A 12,655-nucleotide genomic window follows, 5' to 3' on the forward strand; every position below is an offset into this window, starting at 1 on the left:
ATTTTGGTACCACGTTTCAGTTATCATAATGATGTCGAAAGTGAAATCTAGCATGCTAAGGAAGGCTGCTATGTCATCGTGTTCATTTCGCAGGGATTGAGTGTTTAGGTGGAAAAAAGATGTGTGCTTCTTGTTTCTGGCAAACAAACGCTCACGTCAGCGGGCGTCAAAAGGGAAGATTGCATGACTATTTTGCGCTGAGATTACATTTAGTACAGTTCGGGTCTCAGATTATTTCATCTAAGTCACGCACGCAAGCCACCCGAACCACCTGCGAAGTCTCGTCCTTCCTAGCAAAGATGCGGCCGTTCTTTGTCCACACAAATTTCCATAGCTTTTCCTTTCTTCTTGCCACTGCCATTCCCAGTAGTTTTCTGAGAGTAGGGCACAAGTTTTCGTTTATGTAGATGGGGACATTTTCTGTGTGCCCCAGATGCCTAGTGGTGACTTTTGTCTTTCTGACTTTCGCAAGCACAGCATCACGTTTTTTGCGACTGTGAAATTGGACAACCACTGTCGGGCACGTCAAGTTCCTCGTCGGAACACGGTGGCAGGCGTCAACATCTTCTTGGGTGATAGGCTCATTAATTATCTCACCTATTTTATGTAGCATGTCAGGAAGATGCTCGTTCTGCTCTACTGGAAGTTCCTAATGTCAATGTTTTTGTTCCGGGAGTACTGCTCAAGATCAGTTAAACGCTGCTTCATGTCCGACAGTAGTTTTTTCAGCGAATCACTCTGGGAGGACAGTGCAGCATTCTCAGCTTTCAGCGTCTTGTTTTCTTCTTTCAACGCTGTGCACTCGGTAGTCATATCATCGCGCTGCTTGTACGATGATATGACAAGCCTCCAGGAACGCAAAAACCCGTTTGCAGCTAGCTGCTGGCACAGCGATAACAGCTGCAGGAACCGTGAGCCTGCGGACTCTGTTTAGTGGAAAGAAGCGGCGTCAGCGATTTCTTTATCTGCGAGGACTCGTGGCACCCGTGATCGTGGGCCGAGATTTCATTACAGGCGAAAGCATGACACTCGACTTTTCTGGAGGCGGATACCGGTCGGGACAGCAACCGGAACTGACTATGTGTTATTCCTCCGGGTCGGGCATGCAGCCAGGGCAAACCAAACACAACCTTTCCGAAAAAAACGCTCCTAGTCCGCCACCATGCTGCTAATGATGAAAGCGTCTGGTGCGACTCTCGCATGCCCTAATAGTTTTTCTGCCGCTCTCCTGGATTGTTGAAACCTCCTCAGTGCAATCCCGCAGCTATGTTTTGCGGTTTCGCATAGAAAGATTTCCAGCCTCTCTTGGAAGTTTGTGCTTTATTTTCCTTAAGCAAGCCGCATGCCCTTTCACTGTTGTCTTCCCCCGAGAGAAATGAGGCTGGTAAGTGCACACCATTTCAGCGGTTCTGCTCGACATTCACAAGAAACAAAGCAAGGAAAGAACATCGAAATGCGCACGACACAATTCTGCAAACAAGGAAAACTGTTCTTTCAATCCCAGAGATAATCTGCGTAGAGGTTTATCTTGGGGACTGGAGAGCACAGTTGCCTCTCTGCTTGGTGCTGGTATTGTGAAAAAAAAAAGAAGCTCTCCCTAAAACCAGGTCCTCTTGGATTACGGCTGATTGTAGAGGCGTGACTGTCGTGGACACTGCTGTGCCGCGTTATTTGATATCTTTCTCAGATAAATCCTTTTCGAATAATGGTGTACCGTGTGGTATGCGCAATATATTGTTTGAATGTTGACGCTTGCTAAGTTTGATGTCAGAGTCGTGCCGTGTAGATTGGTATCACATCATTTGTGCGCGGCGTGAAATATGCGTGCCTTTCGGCCACCTTGTGTTGTCAATGATTTTTGACAGCTTTGTTGACTGACACTGCCGAGCAGGTGGCGCCAGCAAAACTCGTTGTAAAACAAAACAAATAGTAACCAGTTTCCTTTTTGTTTTAAATGCGGCACAATGCTTCTTCAATGTCTTTGCGAAAGTACATACAGCATTAAATGCAAAACAAAACATCGGGAAAAGGCGAGAGTTGAGCTACCAGCTGTGTCTGAAGTTGCATCTACGCAGCCTGCACCTATCGAGATCAACGGTCCACTCAGATAGGGTTAGCGGAGACGCCGGTAAAAGACTAGCGCCAAACGCACTGAACAGGCTCACTGGGCTTGTTAAAGAGTGTTATTCTAGACAGGAACGATTATCTCTCAGTGATAGTAGGCAATTATTAATAATTAAAACTAAAGTTATGAAAAAAACTGTGGTGCAAGCCTCTCTCAAGGTTGCATTCATAGACAATACAGAATGATTGTTTGCACACAGGAGCTTCTGCAAGCCAGTAACATGTATCACAGCCTATAATCAAGTTGGTTTAGCCATAAATGAACCAAAGTATGTTAGCGAGAAAAAGCAATTTTACGACAATTGAGCCAGTAAAATTTCGAGACCCCACAATGTGCGACACCATATCACAGCCAGATTTGTGCTTAAATCTCAACCTTTGCTTCTTAAGACTAGCATATCTCTAAAAGAGCGTCTCTCAAGATAACCACCGCGATTAAGGGTGGTCAGTGATTGGGAGCGGATTTCGAAGAGGGTATTTACCTTAGCAGATAGCGTTGGTGGGAATTCCGTGTCGAATTTATTGCTCAGGCCAAACCTGCAAGCACAAGAAAGCCACATTTCTAAAGAAACTGCCTCCTCTTCAAAGATGTCTACTGGACAATGGGAACGGTCCCACGCGTGGACCGCATAACACGTTGAAGATAATGAAGATGTGATTGTTGTAACATGACAAGAGACCAGTCAAAGGATTTGTGTACACCCCTCCCCGCTTGGGTATATATATATTGTAAATCATATAAATAATTGAGCGAGGCACGGCTTCGCAATTAAAATATACCGTGGTTCGCATCAAGGGTTTGAAAAGCACAGCGATATGGGGGAAGGATCAACACTGGAAAAGAGACATAGGGACACTTGGAAGTTGTCAGCTCAATGGTGTCTTCTTTTTTTTAAACAGAAGATACAACTTTGAACACACATATTGAGTTGCTGTAGTTCTGGTCACTGCTGGAGTGTGTTTTGCTTTGTCCCGTACCACGGCATTCTGTTACTCCGGGAGTGGAGTCAATGAAGAAGCTTATTTTTGTGGATCAGGGTGTCTAGCAAATTACTATTTTGAAAACCCCTGACAATTTCAGGTGAAATTTCCTAACCACTGTAGAGGTGGTTAAATATATAAGGCCATTACAACACAAGGAATTGAGCAATGAACACTGTGAGAATCATTTTGCACGGGCTTAATCTAACTTGCATATTACGAAATATTCGGGTTCGTCTAGTCCGGATTAAATGAGCACTCTCTTGCTGCCAGCATTGTCAGTAAAGAGGCTACTTTCGGAGACACGATGAGAACACAACGCTCAACTATACACACGTCAATAACCGAATGGCAGCATGGCCACCAGATGCACACTTTCGTATACTTTCGTTGCAAAGCTTGGGTTGGGGTGTGCGGCTTTCCCCATTTGTTAGTAACTCTAGTAGCCCTAGCTGGGTCTAGTCTAGTGTCGCGCCCTTAATCCAATCCAATGCTTGGACTAGATTTGTCGGCTGTTCCCTTTGCATCGGGTAGCACACACTACATCGGGTGAGCAGACCCTGCGCTCTGCTCTAGCAGAATTTATTGCCCATTTTTCTTCCACCAAGTACGCAAGTCTTTGCTCAGGGCACTCGATGGCGTTTCCGGCTTATTTTCCATTACTGGGCTCGTTTTTTGACAATGTCCCTGACAATTCCGGGTTGTGCCTCCATGTCACACCACTCAGGAACAGTCGACTAAAGGAACTTAGTGGAAATGAACCAATGCATAGCATCTAAAAGAGAAGTAATAATAAAAATCTTTATTGGCTCATGAGAGCCACACAAAGGCAACAGTCCAAACTATGGGGACAAGAACGACAGGGCGTCTGTTTCAAATGCCCCTGCTCCAGCATGCACAGTGCCTGGGCTGCGCATTGCAGGCTTACAAGACGCCGAAGCGGTATCAAAAGTAGGAAGCCATCATTCTCATCTTGTCAGACTGCAACAACTGTGTTCATCAGTGGTGATACAATATGCTAGGTGAGGACAACACTGTCATACAAATACAAATCGCTCGCACACTCGCACGCAGGAGATTTTTTTGCCAGTATGGAGAAGTGAAGGGTAGAGGCTCGTCATTTGAGCCTCTAACCAATCAGACGCCATGATGCCAGTTCAGTCACTTCCGTTTCTTTTTAAGAGAAACGAAACATTTGTCGAACATAGCCCCCTGGCCACTTAGAAAGACAATACTGCCTTCTTTAATGCTGACAAGATTCTTCATTGACATATTGCTGCAAGCACCGACAGTCTCAAATTTTAGCTTGGTGAATATTTGGCTCAGGTAAACGTCGACCCATAGAATTTTTTTCTGTAGTATGGCAACATTATGCGCTCAAACTTTCGTATTTTATCTTTACCGCAAGCGTCAGAATCTCACAGAGTTTCAGCCTTCTGCGAAGCGTATTTTACTTATGAGAGCTAAAAAGCCGGGTTTACCTTTCAGGATCGGACTTTGTAGATCAGCCGATCGATAATGAAAACAAAATTCCAGATCGACGAGTTGTTTAATGGTCGTGACGTGTGCGAGACGTCATGAGGGTCGGCGCGACACCACAACAAACACGTGGATGAGGCTGAATCGATGCTGGAAAAAGACCTCCCCTCCATTTCCCCACACACGCACGCCGTTACTATCTGGAAAAAGTTGCGGCACGCCAACCAAACACACTGGGCGATATCGTTCCTTTTGTTTGCCGTAACTACCACGAAAAATGCACAAACAAACAAAAAGCGCGTCGCTGGCAGCTCTCGCCGCCTGCCTCTGGGCGTTTGGAGGGGATAAAAACCCAACGTGGTTTGTGTCGCTATTTATTTTCAAAGCGACCTGACGTTCAGAGACGCTGTCGGTCATACCGCGGAGGTCTTTTTCTTCTTTCGTAAGCAAGCACCGAAGCATGGTTTAAAAATGGACCATAGAAGTGCTCGCGCGAGCGCATGCATGCACGATGGGGGGTGAAGAACCCTTGCAGCGCGTGACGTTGAGGCACATGGAGTATGCGCTAGCTCGTCCGGAGGAGATAGACCGGTACTCAAACTGTCATGTTTCCCGCGCCTCGTATGACCATCGGTTCGGGTACGAGGCTCACCAACGAATCTTCGTTGGCCCTCAGGTCTTCGTCGTCCTCTTCGTAGATCGCGTCGAGATCTGCCATGTTTGACTATGGCGACGCCGCCATCCGGCTTCAGGGTCACGGGCACGCACTCGTCGCTCTCCTGTTCCCGTCTGTGCGCGAGAAGTAACCATGGTACGCCCTAATGCGACTTCAAGCGAGTCATGGCACCGCACGAGCCATAACAAAAGCGCTTAGGGTTCGTTCAGCTGTTGTGAGGATTTCTGCCAGTCTCTGTTTCGCTCTCCCCTGTTCCTCTATGATAGCTTCTTGCTTCTCTCACCAGGTGACAGCACCAAAAAACATGTTTAAATATAATAATAATATTGGCAGATGGCGCGAGAAGCCGTCTAATTAAAAATAAGATTGTTTTGTACATATATAAATGTTTCTGTCACGTGATTTGTTTGAGTGCGTTCTTTTACTTCATTCAAGATTAAACAAAAGCCAGAACGCTCGGCATGGCTGAAAATGATAAAAGTTGTAATAATACATTAACGATATAAAGCAGAAAATTATTGTTCTCATCAGCTTATCATTGCAATGTTTTCTTCTTTCGGTCGGTTTATATCCTTTATATAAAAAATAAATTAACCAGCGCAACCCGTAACATTCGATACTAAATAACGTCACTGTTAAAATGAGACGGAAGGACTTGTGTACTCGAGCGCGTCCATATCACTGCTCTTGTCGCTGGTTTCTGCGATCTTTTAAGGCGGGGTGTGTTTCGTGTCATGTTTGTGTCTTGGAGCCGTTTTTCGCCATTCTTCACGTCCGTAAACGCCACCGGCTTTCCGCTGGACTTCTCAGCGATGCATCACGGCATGTCGTCCGAGAAGTTCGAAGACCTCGAAGAGGACCTCAGGGCCCTCCTCGACGACATCAAGCGCAAGTTGGACGGGACCCGCAATCGCCTTCAAAGCGGCGAAAGCAAGAAAACCCATCGACTCGAAGTACAGCGTAAACTTGACCAGGCCAATGACGTCCTCCAAGAACTCCAGGACGAAGCCCACTCGGCGCCCAACCCGTACCGTATACAGATGAACGCCGAGACCCCCAAGTAGCGGGCTGAACTCGACGACGTCAACAAGACGGTTGTCACGCTGGCGACCAGCATCAACGCCAGCGGCGCGAGGCAGGAACTCCTGAGCCCTTCAACCGTCATCGGTGACTTTGGGAACGATCCTCAGCGCAGTCGGCTGCTTTAGATGAACGAAACCTTGGGCAGGACCACCGATACCCTCGCGCGAACGTTTCAAGTCGCTGCCGAGACCGATCAAGTCGGGGTTGCCGTGGCCGAAGACCTGCGCACGCAGCGCGAGTCTCTGGTCCGGACAAAGAGCGGCTCGAAGAGACCGATCAGAAATTGACGACGAGTCGCAAGATACAGCGCACCATGTACAGGGGCGTGATCACCAACAAACTCATTTTGATCTTGATCATCATCACGGAAATTATCATCTTCGGTGGCATCGTGTACTGGAAGTTCTTTATGAAAAAGTGATTTGGCGATGGTGAATCTGAAAGTCGTGTGTTGTTGCTTTGTTGTGTAGTGTTGTTTTGCCCTATAATTGTCAACATTGAGAACCCGACGCTGCGCAGATTTTCCTAGTGTGATTTTGCGTCGCGGACGACGGGCAATGAAAGCATGTGCCCATATTTAGGGATTAATAATATATTCGATAAGGGCGTCAAACAAATAGCTACACATTTTGTGAACTTGTACGAGTTCCGTACTCCTATTCTTAAGAAATATTTTTCGGCAATAATAAACGAGTAAAGCTATACGCACTCCGGAGTGCATTTTGGACGAAATGGGTATACGCACTCCGCGCAGAGCTCATGCCGCTCGGGCCACCCTTTCCGAACGGCGCGTGTATCGCGGGGGCTCGTTAACACAGCCCCCCGCCTGCGTTCACGCCGCTTCGCGTCGACAGTATCGGCTGCTAATTACAAAACTTAACCAGTACACGCCGCTTCGCGGAGTCCAGCCGGCAACCCAAGCCCCGCTGTCCCCGATCGCACCTCCGAAAAGGGAGACCCATACCATTTAGTTCTGCGAAGTTTCGTCGACAACATCATCGCAAAAGAGAAATGTAAATATCGTCAATGCCTCGACAAAACAAAATGTTTTGAGAAAAAAAAAAATAGGCAGATTGTGGATCGAACCCGCGTCCGCTTGCGTACAAAGCGGTCTCCTTCACTTTTATGCTACGCCATCGCTTAGAAAAAAACGTTGTGGCCCTTCGTTTTATACGAGTTTAGCGGAGTGGGTATAGCCACTTCGACCGAAATGCACTCCAGAGTGCGTATAGCTTTATTCATAAACTAGACATTAAATCGTTATTTATGACTTGCTTGAAGCTCATTGGGACGCCGCAGAGAAACAGTGATTAATAATTAGAAAAAAAAAATGATTCATTTTTAAATCTTGCAGCACAGCGCACACAAATATCTATTATTTTTGGACCAGATTTTGTGTTTCCAAATAAAGGTTCGAAGTGGCGCTGGTGGCGCCGTGATCGCGAAGGCGCGCGCGGTCGCGCGAACTTGCGCGATCAAAAAACATAAAAATAAGCGACGTATGGGCTTCACACGTGGCCTCACGTGACCCAAACCGGCGCATTTCATTGGTCCGTTTGTGCGGAACCAACCCGTTGCGGTGAATTTAGCGCTTTTTGACTCAGCAGCATCGCTGCATTTCTGTCAGTTGCGTTCTGACAGCGTGGTTGGCTCGGGCGTGGGAAACAAATCCACATTCGGACATCAATACGAAGACCGCACACCGGCTCTGGTCAGCCACGAATGTCACCGAAGGGAGCCCCCATGCAGCCGTGAGTCAGACCCACACCGAGAGACTCGAGATTTTCAAACTGACCCGTCTTTCTTTCTGCCCGTGAGCGCAAGAAGCGAGCCGACCGTTTTTTTTTTTTTAAACATGGCGAGGCGTCAAGCTCACGTTGCGTCCGTTGTCGACGCCGGCGACGAAAACTCCAGAACCTTCGGGGCTGCCCCTTCCAAGAGGTCCGAGAAGCCCGACAGCAAGATGCAGACCCAGGCTTTGACCAAGAGGCCGGCGTTGACCAATTTGCAGCCCGATTTGGTGGTGGGCGGTGGCAAGCAGGCCGGGCTCACGAAGCGGGATTCGGTTCGACAGGTGCGTTTTTTCATGCCTTGTCGCTTTGTTCCAGTCGTTGACTCCCCCTTTTTTTTTATAGGTTTCCGGAGAACCTTGCTCATTTTTTATCTTTTATGTTGTCCTTGTTCATAGATCTTCCCGTGCATGAATATGCCTGTTCATTACGTTATCTTGAACCATTTGTAAACCTAACGTGTTGTTCGTCGCTTCTCTGTTGTTCGCGAGATTTTGGGGACGCCTTGGACCTGGGATCTTTGTCGTGAAAGCTTCGGTTTGCTGTAATTCTGCTAGTGTTTTTCGTATTAACTTCGGATTATCTTAGCAACATTTATTAAGCGTCCTCGTTTCGCTAGTTTGGTTGTGTGCCTTACGTGCGTTTTCAAAAAGATTTCGTAGATTTTTGTTTTTCTTACCGAGTAAATTTGTTAACAATCATGATACTCTGTGTACTGGATAAAAATATCTCGGGTAGTTCTGATTGCTGCAGGGGTGAACATGCTAGGTCGACGCAGCAAGCGTGCTTACATATCCAGCCTGGATCGGCTTTTCCGAACGTTAGTGCTCAACGCCAGAATCTCAGTATTTTATTGTGAGAATATATATTTTAAAAGCTATGGGGATTGGCAAGTACAGTGCTAATCAGACTTGTCTATAACGCGCGAGCGTGCAGCTTTCTCCGGGGAGCGCTAGACTGCTGGCATTCGCGAAAGCTAAGCTAGTCACGTTGCGCAACGTGGAACGGCCCGCCCGAGGGGTATCCTGCCCACTCTATCGCTTGATAAGCGATAAAAGTGAAGTGCTTTATAATCTGCTTTTTTTTTATGACGACATTGTTGATATGCCTTCATGCTTCAGTTTGTTTATTGTTCGAGCAATGGTACTTGTAAAAAGCGTGCGAGCATCATTCCGCGTTCGCCGCCAGCTGATAGAGTGGGCAGGACACCCCTCGAGCGGGCCGTTCCATGTTGCGCCACGTGACTAGCTTGGTTTCCGCGAATGCCACCAGTCTAGCGCTCCCCGGGGAATCCGCACGCTCGCGCGTTATAGACAAGTGTGATTAGCACTGTACTATCGTGGACACTGTTAGCTATAACGCCGCAGCGGCGGCCTTCCGGTACCCCTAGCGCCCCATAGCAGGCGCCGTCCGAAACTCCGCGCATGCGCCGTGTGGCGGACTCGCTCTTCCTGTTTGAGAGCACACCCTCGCTTTGTCGTCTGCTAGGCGCAGAGCAGGCGATGCCACAGTGCTGCTCGTCTGGTACCCTCGCCATAGTGAACTGGCCTCAAAATCATTTTCAACCGGCGATTTTTATTGGGGCAGATTGCAGAGTCGTTAAGGCACAACACCTGTTTAAGTTTTTTTTTTCTTTTTTGCTTTTTCAGAAACAGGCGTGCGCAATGCCTTTTTACCAATATGCGTTAGCAAACCTGTATGAGCGCAGCAGGTGTGATACAGAAATGGACTGTTATACTCAGTTTCACCTTAAGTCCGACCGCAGCGTACGCTACCAAATCACAGAGCCAATAAAATAGCTGCAAAGGTGCAAAGTCACGGAGTGCATCACCGGGGGACCCAATTGCAAAAGCTGCTTTTGTCGCTGCTTGGTTGGTCCTATCGTCTCGTAGCGTCTGCTGCGCTTAGACCTAAAGTGAAACGGAGTATAACTGCAAGTTTGTCCCATAAAAAAATTTAATCTACAGTGATGTTACATTTAGTGGCGATGATTATCCTTAGCCAGCGAAGTCAGGGTGTCAACTGTGGGCACCTCTTACGCGGTGGTTCGCTGAACCGTGTTCAGCGAAAATTGGCGGGTGCTGTGGTGTCGTCTGCTCTGTGAGTAGCAGACGACAAGGCGAGGGTGTGCTCGCAGGCGGGAAGAGCGAGTCCGCCACACGGCGCATGCGCGGAGTTTCGGACGGCGCCTGCTATGGGGCGCTGGGTGTACGGGATGGCCGCCGCTGCCGTGTTATAGCTAACAGTGTCCACGAAGTACATGCATCATCTACAAGCCGGTAGTTTTTGGTGCGAACTGCCTTTCCATTGTGCTAGCACTTCCATGCTCGTTTGCGTAAAATCATACCTGTTCCCTTTTTTTTATGTTTTTTGGCAATGCAAAATTTGAACAATCGTCAGCTTTCCGGTCATAGTGCTTTTCGCCGATATCTGTGACAGTAACTTTGGAATGGGTGGTTTTCTATGTCCACCATTTCTTAAACTTTTTTTGTCTTTTTTGTTTTCTGATTTAAGACATACATACAACCACTCATGCAGCTTCTCAAGCAGTATCTATCGAAATTGCCCAGTTTGTGAGGTAAAGACCCTTGCAGTTCCCCTGGCCTCTTTTTGAATTCTGGTACATATGCGACGTTGTGCTCTCACCTAAGGGGAGAAACTGACTTTCTCCCTTGGCAAGAAACTGAGAGCCTGAAGACTTGTGTTTCCTGTTCCTAGTAACCCCTCCCCCCTTTCTTTATAATGCTATGTGACCTTGTTAACCTAATGCTACAGAAGACTGCATGTGAGTAGTATGTTTACATCAACTAGAAATAGAGTAGAGTTTCCTCAATGTCAAAATGATGACATTTCTGGCTTGGTCAGAGTTCTCATGTGCCAAACACAAACAGTAAAAAGACTATAGTTAGCAAATGTAGATGGTGCAGTTTAGAGCCACTGCATTTTGCAAAAGTACTGTATACCATGGCGTCGAATTCAGCTGGAGAAATCTAGCTTTAGACTTCTTTAGGTTAGAAATCTTATAGGCTGTCATTGGCCACCATCCTCAAGAAGCACTAAATGGTGTTTCTGATATTGTCTGTTCTTGGTGATTACTCCTTCTACGAGAACTTAGCATCCCAGAAATTGGGAAATTATGCTTGTGCGATGTCTATTTCCCTGCTAAAAATGTGATCGAAGTTTGTGCCACCCCCCTTTTTGAGCGGCAAAATCTGGAGCACAGAATTCAGCGGAGGTGCTGGTGGCGCCTTTGCTTGCGATTGGCTGGCGCCTCTGCTGAATTATGTGCTCCAGATTGTTCTGTCCAGAAAAGCGAGTGGCACGAATTTCGATAGCATTTTTAGTAGGGAAATGGACTTTGCAGGAGCATAATTTTTCGATTTCTGGGATGCTAAGTTATCGTAGGAGTTATCACCAAGAACAGACAATCTCAGAAACGTCTCTAGTGCACCTTTAAATCCGGTGGGGAAAGGGGGGTTATGCAAAATATTTACACACTCTAAACAGCCTGCGATTTCTGACTGTTCATAACGTAATGTGGGCATTTGAGTGTTAAATGAACGAAAAGGTTCGCTAGGGCTACTGTGGAGTGGTCCACAGTCCGTGGGAGGTTGGGTCTTTGTTCTCTGACAAAGCTTGCCTACTCCAATGGCGCAATGCGGGCATTTTGAAACCACCGATGGTGTTGAGATGCATGTGTTTCGCTGCTCTTGAAACATGGTCGCTCTCGCGATGCCCATGCTGAGTGTCTAAACCCGATGGCTGCTCCCTAAGAGCAGCCAACAAGGAGGATAGAAGGGTAAGAGAGGGCATGACCGCGTAGCCTCCACAAGCCATGCTCCCTTGACGCCTCTTTCTCACTTTCCTCCTTACTCTCCTCACTTAAGCCCAATATGACCACGTGACCATAACTAGCCTTCGTCTAGCCTTCGATTTCATAAAACTTACTGGACGGAGCGTGCACAAGCCTGCAAGGAATCCTTCTACAATCAACGATCTCACACGTGATATGCCACTCGTACCAATTTCCAGAGGGATCTACGATCAAATTGGCCACATCGTTTGAACTTTTTATGACTAGGCTTCACCAATATTGCAACGTGCCCCCTCCTAGTACTTATAACCTCCTTGGCAGCCAACCTCCTTGGCTCTGGTCTATGCTCCTTGCAATAATTAAGGAGCTTCTCTGATCTGCCGCCCAGACATCCCGTACACAGAATGTCTTGGTAATACATATGCGAATCTGGGCAGCACCACGTCGAGAAGTCGAGTCGTGGTGCCACATTGCACCGCGACTCAATCCCCAACGTCGCTGCAGTCGCTGGCAGATAAAAAACGGCGTGTCTTTGAATTGCCAGTCTTCGAACACGTGCTTCATGCCTTCTGCGTGGCTGTGCACGCGTGCTACAGGTGTACGAGTTGTCGAAGGTAAGGCAGTCGTGCTGGAGTCGGGACAACTGGAGCTTTTGATTGTTTACGACACGACTACACTCATTCCGTGTTGCGAGACACCGAGAAGTCG

At 47.5% G+C, this 12,655-nt stretch overlaps 2 pseudogenes; one reads left to right on the forward strand and one right to left on the reverse strand.

Annotated features, from left to right (window-relative positions):
* The window catches only part of LOC115309257, a 30,899-nt pseudogene extending 25,573 nt beyond the window's left edge, over positions 1 to 5,326 (reverse strand).
* Positions 5,327 to 6,037: 711 nt separating this feature from the next.
* On the forward strand, positions 6,038 to 6,764 carry LOC115309258 (annotated as a pseudogene).
* The last annotated feature ends 5,891 nt before the right edge of the window (positions 6,765 to 12,655 follow it).

This window comes from Ixodes scapularis, unplaced genomic scaffold, assembly GCF_016920785.2.
Source record: "Ixodes scapularis isolate PalLabHiFi unplaced genomic scaffold, ASM1692078v2 PGA_scaffold13__105_contigs__length_92229423, whole genome shotgun sequence".
Classification (NCBI taxonomy): Eukaryota; Metazoa; Arthropoda; class Arachnida; order Ixodida; family Ixodidae; genus Ixodes; species Ixodes scapularis.